Source organism: Aethina tumida, chromosome 1 (assembly GCF_024364675.1).
Source record: "Aethina tumida isolate Nest 87 chromosome 1, icAetTumi1.1, whole genome shotgun sequence".
In the NCBI taxonomy this organism is placed as follows: Eukaryota; Metazoa; Arthropoda; class Insecta; order Coleoptera; family Nitidulidae; genus Aethina; species Aethina tumida.
The window spans coordinates 3,276,754-3,287,364 of record NC_065435.1 but is presented as its reverse complement, the minus strand read 5'-3'; positions in this window follow the sequence as shown (position 1 = coordinate 3,287,364).

The following is a 10,611-nucleotide window of genomic DNA, read 5'->3' as shown; positions in this document are numbered from 1 at the left end:
GAGGAGCGCTCTGCGGGCTGCGTGTCGCCGTGCGCCACCAGGGGGCAGCCCGCAGTGGGTAGACAGAGGCGTACCTGGTGGTGACAAACTGTGAACGCCCCGCGCATGACTACCAGACGCTGGTGACATCCCCACCACCGGCGGCGGTGACACTTGCGACTGTCCTACCCACCTGTCCCATTGGCTCCGATGTCATCCAATGCTATCTTGGACTAATCAACGACGGTGGAGACCGCACGTCGTCGGGTCGCGGGACGCGTCGCGTCGCCTGCCCAGGCTCACGGTTTGACGTTGCATTACTGGGTTTAATTAATAAATCAATACCCGTATCAGGCGGGATGATTGATTGTACCGCAGGGGGGGTGGGGGTTGGCGGTCCCATACGTACGCACTTTTTCGCTTTTCGCCAAATCGGGCGACTTACTTCGTTGATTGTCCGTTTGTGCGTTGTATGTACATTTTGGGCGATGTGATTGTGGAGACAGGTGAATGCGAGGCGTGCTTTGTTTGAAGTGGGCGTTACTTTCAATATTAAAATTATTATCATTATTAATAAATGTATTTTTTACTTTCTCTCTTTTATGACTAAAACACTTACATATACATGTATATAATTATTAAATTTTTCACGTTTTATGACAAGTTGTTTTTGTTATTTCCATACTGTATCTCACTACCTACTGGTGCTAGTACTGGTTTCAAAAACCTCTAATTCTCATTATTTTAATTATGATCATTATTGATTAAAATATAATTTACAGAAATGTATGAAATACTTTCTTAATTCTTCTTATATTAAATCAGTTACCTCTTTATAAGGGTACGTTTATTGTTAATTGAACAAATATTTTAGCCTCACTGCCCTAAAATTATTATTTCGAAGGGGTGAAAGCCACTCTTCCACCCTTTCGAAGTGTATCATATAATTTTTTATATTGGCAGTGGAACTTAATTTTTTATTAGATATTGTAGCAGTCATATTTGATTTTAAAATACTACAACTCCAGACTACATTTCTTGATTTTAACTGTTTTCCAGGATATACAATATAATAGTTTTTAGACTTGTAAAAAATATTGATAATTCAGCTAATATTATAATATCATTAATTGGAAATTTCTTTAAAATTATTACCTTAAGGGTGACTTTCACCCCTTCGAAATGTATACAAGTTTTTACATTTTTTTATGTTGGCAGTGGAATTTAATTTTTTATTGAATATTGTAGCAGACTGATTTTTATGAAGTCAAATTTGACCTTGAAATACTACAATTCCAGACTACATTTTTTGATTTTAATTGTTTTATACAAGATAATACAGTTTTTATACTTGTAAAAAATATTGATAATTCAATTAATATTTCAGACTCATTATTTGGAAATTACTTAAAATTATTACTTCAAGGGTGACTTTCACCCCTTGGAAGTGTATACATGTTTTTACAATTTTTTGTTTTGAATGTGGAATTTAATTTTTTATTGCATATTATAACAGACTAATTTTTATAAATACATTTTGAAAAATTCAAATTTGACATTAAATACTCCGGACTACATTTCTTGATTTTAATTGTTTTTCCAGGATATACAAGATAATATAGTTTTTAGACTTTTAAAAAATATTCATAATTCAACTAATATTTCAGTCTCATTATTTGAAAATTTCCTAAAATTATTAATTTAAGGGTGACTATCACCCTTTCGGAGTGTGGACATGTTTTTAAAATATTTTGTGTTGGAAGTGGAATATAATTTTTTATTGGATATTGTAGCAGTCTGATTTTTATAAATGAATTTTGAAAAAGTATTACAAAATAATATAGTTTTTAAGCTTGTAAAAAATATTGATAATTCAATTAATATTTCTATCCCATTATTTTGGGATTTCCTAAAATTATTACTATAACGGTGATTTTCACCCCTTCATAGTTTGTATGTTTTTACAATTTTTGTGTTATCAAGGAAATTTAATTTTTTATTGGATATTTTAGCAGACTGATTTTTAAGTCAAATTTGACTCTGAAATACTACAACCTCAGACTACATTTCTTGATTTTAGTTGTTTTTCGAGGATATACAAAATAATATAATTTATAAGCTCTTATAATTTAGAAACTCTTAAAAATATTACTTTGAGGGTGGCTTCCACCCCTCTCAAGTATATCAACTTTTTACAATTTTTTGTATTGGCAGTGGAACTTAAATTTTTATTGGATATTGTGACATAACAATTTTTAAGTATGGGTTTTGAAAAATCAAAATGTCTTTGAAATTCTACAGTTGCATTTTTTGAATTGTTTCAATTCTACAGAAATAACAGAAGAAGTACTACATTGGGGGTGGTTTTTACCCTTTACAATTTACACATATTTTTATTACCACTAATGCATTAATTTTTGTTACAAAGTTAATTTGGGATATTGTACCAAGGAATTTAAATTTTACAATATCATCCAATTATAAAAAATCCCTAAATTATACATAAAAAAATCATTTGTTTGAGTAGATGAATTAAATGAACGAAACTCTATTTCAATGTGTCAATTTTAAAACAATCACAACACATATCAATAATAAACAAAGATTTAAACAACTAAAATTATACGCTGTGGTCGTTGCCAGATATTAAAATTTATTAATCTCCTCTCTCCAAAAACCACAAAACAATATAATAAATACAAACATATCAAATAATTAGTTAAATTCATAAAGCTCGGTTTGTTTGGTTTGCACGATCAATTATTCTATCTTGTCTGAAAGTCGGACAAACACAAAACCGGTATAGATATAGGGGACCGCACTGACCTATATTTGAGGAAGTTTGAGGGTGAAAAATAAATGAACCCCAACCGAACACACTACCCGGCATACGTATGTGTTTGTTAATGCAACATATCGAATTAAAAAAAAAAACTGCAAATCGATAATTTAACAATAAACATATACAGGGTGTGTTCTGTTGTCGGTGCCGGTCGTTAATCATGGAACGATACGACGTTATCACAGGCACCTCATAACACTTGTAACCGCCTTTTTTCGTGCACAGAGACAGTGAAAGTGCCACGCACGGTGTAAATGTGTCGCTTGCATAAGAGGCGTTCGGTTCGCACGCCCCAATTTTGCCAAAAAACAAAAAAGACAAAAATGTGAGAGGCGTCCGATTTATGAAGTTGTCAAAGTGTCGTCGTCGCTAAGTGTCCGGTGGATTAATCGAACGCGCGGAACTAATGCCGAAACCGCATTGCTACTCGGCTACGTAACTGTTACAAAATAAAGTGCCGTAAAAAAATCCGCGGAATTTGGCGGGTTAACCTTTAAGCGACGAAACAGATTTTTTTGCGTCGCTTAATGATCAATAAAATTTGTAGAACTTGTTTGATACGAGGCGATAAACGGACACACGGCTAACGGTCCGCGGAGCAGTAAAGTCACCACCGAAACAGTTTGACAATTTGTAAGTGCTTTCGGGTTAAGCGCTGGCTGCGCGCGCATCTTGTATACAGTGTGTCTGTACAACAAGATATTAATTAATACACAGGGAGTGACTTCCAAACTGATTTCATTTAATCGACGTTGTAAAATATGACTTTGAAACTCCAGATTTTTTTGGTTTTCATTGTTTTTCGATAATTTGACTAATAAATATTACAAACACATAGTTTTCATCCCTTCAAAGTGTATACAAGTTTTTACAATTTTTCGTGTTGGCAGTGGAACTTAATTTTTTGCTGGATGTTGTAGCAGACTGATTTTTATAAATGAATTTTGAAAAAGTTAAATTTGCCTTTGAAATACTACAACTCCAGACTACATTTCTTGATTTTAATTGTTTCTCCAGGATATACAAGATAATACAGTTTTTAGATTTGTAAAACATATTGATAATTCAACTAATATTTCAGTATCATTACTTTGGAGTTTCCTAAAATTATTACTTTAAGGGTGACTTTCACCACTTCAAAGTGGCAGTGGAACTTAATTTTTTTTGGACATTGTAGCAGACTGATTTTTATAAATGGATTTTGAAAAAGTCAAATTTGGATTTGAAATACTACAACTCCAGACTACATTTCTTGAGTTTAATTGTTTTCCAGGATATACAAGATAATACAGTTTTTAGATTTGTAAAAAATATTGATAATTCAACTAATATTTCAGTCTCATTATTTTGGAGTTTCCTAAAATTATTACTTTAAGGGTGACTTTTACCCCTTGGAAGTGTATACATGTTTTCTCAATCTTTTGAAATCACAGTGGAATTTAATTTTTATTGGATATTGTAGCAAACTGATTTTTATAAATAGATTTTGAAAAAGTCAAATTTGACCTTGAAATACTACAACTTCAGACTACATTTCTTGATTTTAATTGTTTTTCTAGGATATACAAAAAATACAGTTTTTAGACTTATAAAAAATATTGATAATTCAACTAATATTTCTGTCTCATTATTTTGAAGATCACTAAAATTATTACTTTAAGGGTGACTTCCACCCCTTCGAAGTGTATACATGTTTTTACAATTTTTTGTGTTGGAAGTGGAATTTAATTTTTTATTGGATATTGTAGCAGACTGATTTTTATAAATGGATTTTGAAAAAGGCATATTTGACCTTGAAATACTACAACTCCAGACTACATTTCTTGATTTTAATTGTTTTTCAAGGATACACAAGATAATACAGTTTTTAGACTAGTAAAAAATATTGATAATTCAAATATTTCAGTCTCATTATTTCAGAATTTCCTCTAGTTATTACTATAAGGTTGGTTTTCACCCCTTCGAAGTATGTATAGGTTTTTACAATATTTTGTGTTGACAGTGGAATTTAATTGTTCTAGAAAACTGATTTTTATAAATGGATTTTAAAAGAGGTATATTTGACCTTGAAATACTACAACTCCAGACTACATTTCTTGATTTTAATTGTTTTTCAAGGATACACAAGATAATACAGTTTTTAGACTAGTAAAAAATATTGATAATTCAAATATTTCAGTCTCATTATTTCAGAATTTCCTATAGTTATTACTATAAGGGTGGTTTTCACCCCTTCGAAGTATGTATAGGTTTTTACAATATTTTGTGTTGACAGTGGAATTTAATTGTTCTAGAAAACTGATTTTTATAAATGGATTTTAAAAAAGGCATATTTGACCTTGAAATACTACAACTCCAGACTACATTTCTTGATTTTAATTGTTTTTCAAGGATACACAAGATAATACAGTTTTTAGACTAGTAAAAAATATTGATAATTCAAATATTTCAGTCTCATTATTTCAGAATTTCCTCTAGTTATTACTATAAGGTTGGTTTTCACCCCTTCGAAGTATGTATAGGTTTTTACAATATTTTGTGTTGACAGTGGAATTTAATTGTTCTAGAAAACTGATTTTTATAAATGGATTTTAAAAGAGGTATATTTGACCTTGAAATACTACAACTCCAGACTACATTTCTTGATTTTAATTGTTTTTCAAGGATACACAAGATAATACAGTTTTTAGACTAGTAAAAAATATTGATAATTCAAATAATATTTCAGTGTCATTATTTCAGAATTTCCTCTAGTTATTACTATAAGGGTGGCTTTCACCCTTTCGAAGTATGTATAGGTTTTTACAATATTTTGTGTTGACAGTGGAATTTAATTGTTCTAGAAAACTGATTTTTATAAATGGATTTTAAAAAAGGTATATTTGACCTTGAAATACTACAACTCCAGACTACATTTCTTGATTTTAATTGTTTTTCAAGGATACACAAGATAATACAGTTTTTAGACTAGTAAAAAATATTGATAATTCAAATAATATTTCAGTGTCATTATTTCAGAATTTCCTCTAGTTATTACTATAAGGGTGGTTTTCACCCTTTCGAAGTATGTATAGGTTTTTACAATATTTTGTGTTGACAGTGGAATTTAATTGTTCTAGAAAACTGATTTTTATAAATGGATTTTGAAAAAGTCAAATCAAATTTGACTCTGAAATACTACAATCTCAGACTACATTTCTTAATTATAATTGTTTTTCCAGAATATATAAAAAAGTAAAATTTTGTATACTTGTGAAAAATATTATAATATAATAAGATTTTGAGAAGACATATTTGGCTTGATACAATTTCATATTACATTTCTTGATTTCAATTGTTTTTCCAGGTTATATCAAAAACTGACAATTTATAAAATTATTAATTCAATCATGTTTCACATTTTTTTTATTGATAATGGGCCATTAAACGCTGAAACATATTTTTAATGTGCCTTAACGACCAATAAAATGTGTAAAACTTGTTTGATTCGAGGCGATAAACACGGCCAACGGTCCCCAACCCGAACATGCGACACCGGAAAACCGGAAAAATAAAATGCGCCCTACCAAAAAAAACAAAAAAAAAAAAAGTAAAACAAGGTACATCCCGAAAGTGACTCAAGCAATCGCTTACGGATTAAGCGTTGCGTGCGCGCGCATCTCGTATACAGTGCGTCCGATTTAAACACGTGTCAAACGTCCCGTACACGTGATGCGTGCACACACAACCAAGAAAATAATACAATAATGCGTGACTTACATTGGAAAAAGAAAACGGCAAAATAAAATAAACAATTGCGTATCACCAATACAACAGTTTACTGTGCGTGTGTCACTTGTCACAACAAAAGTGCGTCTCGACGACGGGTAACGTGTTGGTTGTAGGAAATTGGCGTGGACCGCGCGCAATTGCGGCGCACGTCGCAAATACGGTATTTTTGAGGGGACGGTTCCGTCTGTCGCCGTGTGTCTCTCTGTTTTGTGTGTGCGTCTTGTGTCTCGTTGTCTGTGTGGATGGGATGCTGCATGCGCGGCAGCGGATCAACCACTGAAGTCCTGCAGTTTGTCGCGTTGTCACAGAAGGCGTCGTGCTTTCACTTGTTTGTGTATGCGCGCAACGTGCACAAAACGTTCAAACGGTCCAAATGGGCTGGGATGTTTTATCACCTATCCCGTACGATCGCTGATAAATCTCCACGGGGCATTCGCACGCTCCAAATATGCGGTTTCGATGAAAATACCTTATTTTTTTTTTTTTGTTTAATTTTTTTTTCTTTCTTTTTGATTCAGGTGTCGTTACAAAATGTTTAATTAATTGCTTTAGGATTTCGCAACTTAAATTACCATATAGATAGAGTCACGTTTTAAATACACTTCGATTTATATAAATGTATCAGATATTATGGGCAGCAAACTTTTATAAATTATTTCATTTTCTTTAATGCTTATTTTGAACAAAAACTTTCAGATATTATTAAGATTATTAACTAACCTTTAAAATATTTGCTCTCTCTCTGTGTTTATTAAAAAATGGAAGAAATCTACAAAACTAACAAATTACTTTTTAATCAAACTTCCATTTTTCATTTCAATTTTGTAGTTTCCGCTTCTAAGTACTGGTAGTAGTCCAAGTATTATTGTATTATATAAAACTACAAATTTTTACATTATATTAAACATTTTCAAGTATAAAATATCAAATTACTGTTAGATTATGATTATTAATCAATCTTTTTTTTTTTTAAAAAAAATATTTTAATTTGTATAAAAATCAAAAATATATGTATAAAATTACAAACTGTTTTAAATTATTACATTATTTTAAATATTTTCGAATATAAAAAAATCAAATTACTGTTAAAGATACTTAAAATTATTAGTCAATCTTCTTTTAAAAACAATACTTTAATTTGTATAAAAATATCAATATCAACTACAGATAATTCAAAAATAGCTGTATAAAACTACAAACACTCTAAATTACTATATTATTTTAAACATTAACGAATATAAAAAAATTAATTACTGTTAGAGACATTTGAAATTATGAGTCAATTTTCTTTTAAAAACATTAATTTGTATAAAAATATCAAAAACTACAGATAATTAAAAAATATCTTTAGAAAACTACAAATTTTTCCAAAATACTACATTATTTTAAACATTTTCAAATAAAAAAAGATCAAATTACAATACTTTAGTTTGTATAAAATATCATAAACTACAGATAATTCAAAAATGTCTGTATAAAACTACAAACTGTTGTAAATTATTTCAAATATTTTCGAATATAAAAAAAATCAAATTACTGTTAGAGACACCTGTGATTATGAGTCAATCTTCTTTTAAAAATAATACTTAAATTTGTACAAAAATATCATAAACTATAGATAATTTATAAATGTCTGTAGAAAACTACAAACTTTTCTAAATTACTACATTCATTTTGATATTTTCAAATATAAAAAAATAAATTATTGTCAGAGACACTTGAGATTATGAGTCAATCTTCTTTTGAAAACAATACTTTAATTTGTATAAAAATATCACAAACTACAGATAATTCAAAAATGACTATAAAACTACAAACTTTTCTAAATTACTACATTATTTTAAACAAAAAAATAAAATTACTGATAGACACTTGAGACTATAAGTCAATTTTCTTTTAAAAGCAATTCTTTAATTAGTACAAAAATATGATAAACTACAGATAATTCAAAAATGTCTATAAAACTACAAACTTTTCTAAATTACTACATTATTTTAAACGTTTTCAAATATAAATAAAATCAAATTTCTGTTAGAGACACTTGAGATTATGAGTCAATCTTTTTTTTTAAAACAATACTTCAGTTTATATAAAAATATCATAAACTGCAGATAACTGAAAATTGTCTGTATAACATTACAATCTTTTCTAAATTACTACATTATTTTAAACATTTCCGAATATAAAAAAATCAAATTAGTGTTAGAGACGCTTGAGATTATTATTCAATCTTTTTTTAAGAACAATACTTTAATTTGTTTAAAAATATCATAAACTACAGATAATTCAAAGATGTCGATATAAAATTACAAACTTACTGTTGGACATACTTCAATCAATCTTCTTTTAAAAATTAACAGTTTACTTTTATTAAAAAAAAAAATAAAGAAAATTTTGTATTAAATCACTTTTAAAAATACTTTAATTTGTAAAAAATTACAAACATAGGTAATTAAAAAATTTTTCTTTAAAATTATAAACTTTTCTAAATTAGTAGAATATTTTAATAATAAATTCGAATAAAAAAATAAAATTACTGTTTGAGACTGTTAATCAATATTTTTAATAATATTTTAATTTACATATTTTTATATCAGAAATTATATTTAATCCAAAAATTCATGTATAAAGCTAATTTTTTAATTTTAATTGGAGTATATATTTTTTTAACTCAATTTTACAGATTATTGGTTATCAAGATTATGGAAATGATTCCAATTATTTATTCCAATATTTATTTTACATATTTAGGTTATTTAATAGTTACATTTTTTCAATATAAAATTTTAATTCAATTTATAACATTATTAAAATTAGTTATTAAATTATCCAATATTACCAAAAAAAGTTTTTGATTTTTTTTGATAACCTACATTAACTTTAACTTTTTTCTAAACAACTTCATTTTTTACATTTAAAAAAAAATATATATATATATATATATATTTGATTAAAAAATAATTTTTTTTGTTATTATTGTAATATGAAATTAAACTTTTTCATTAATTTATTACAGTTAAGTAAGTTTCGTTCAATAATTTTGAATTAAATCTAATTTGTTGTTAAAATAAATATTTTAAATATTTTTAAACCAATTTCAATTTAATTTTTAAATTAAATTAAAATACTACCAAAATTTAATTATTAATATTTCATGGGTATAGATAGGTACAAAAAAGTTTTTCCAAATATTACTAATTAATAATCTTTCATTCAATTAGAAATGTTTTAAGTTTAATGTTTTTCTGTAATGTTCTCAAAAATCCTTTTCTAAATATATACTTGAGAAACATTTAATATACCTGTGCATGAACTATTAATTAATTATATCCAATTACATACTTATTTATGTGAAAGGAACTAAGTAATATATTACAAACATAATTGATATTACAGAAAATTATGTGAATTGAATGAATCATCAAGTAAACGTAACACAACGAATAAAATCGATTGTGAATTTTATAAAAGCAAATTCCGTGCAATATTGTCTTGTTTGATTTATTACGGCAAAAATCCAAGCAATAATAGTTTCAATCAGTTAAACAATCCAAGGACCCAATTTAACAAACAACCTCATATTGTTTTATTAATTATATTGGAACTCAATATCTTGAAGATAAACTTCTATGGGTGCATTATGGTAGATCACGACCTGGCAATGCCTACTCAACCGTTGTGCCGATTCAAAAATAAACACCGTAATAATCTTCGCAAACACTTACTTAATGTGGACATTTTTTGTTTCGTGTCAAATTGTGGTGGATGCGCCAGTTGTATTAAATCAACGTGGGGGTTGCAAATTTTTAATAACACAAACAGGCGTTAATTAAATGTGTGGCCGAAAATTGTGAACAAACAAAACATTTTTAATAATATGCATAACTGTATGCTGTGTTTACTATTGAATACTACAAAGCTCGTTTGACCTTTGAAATTAATGTTTGATAAATTACGGTTTTTTTTGTTCAACGTTTAATGCCATGAGCATTTGACTAATTTTATCTCGAACAAATCAC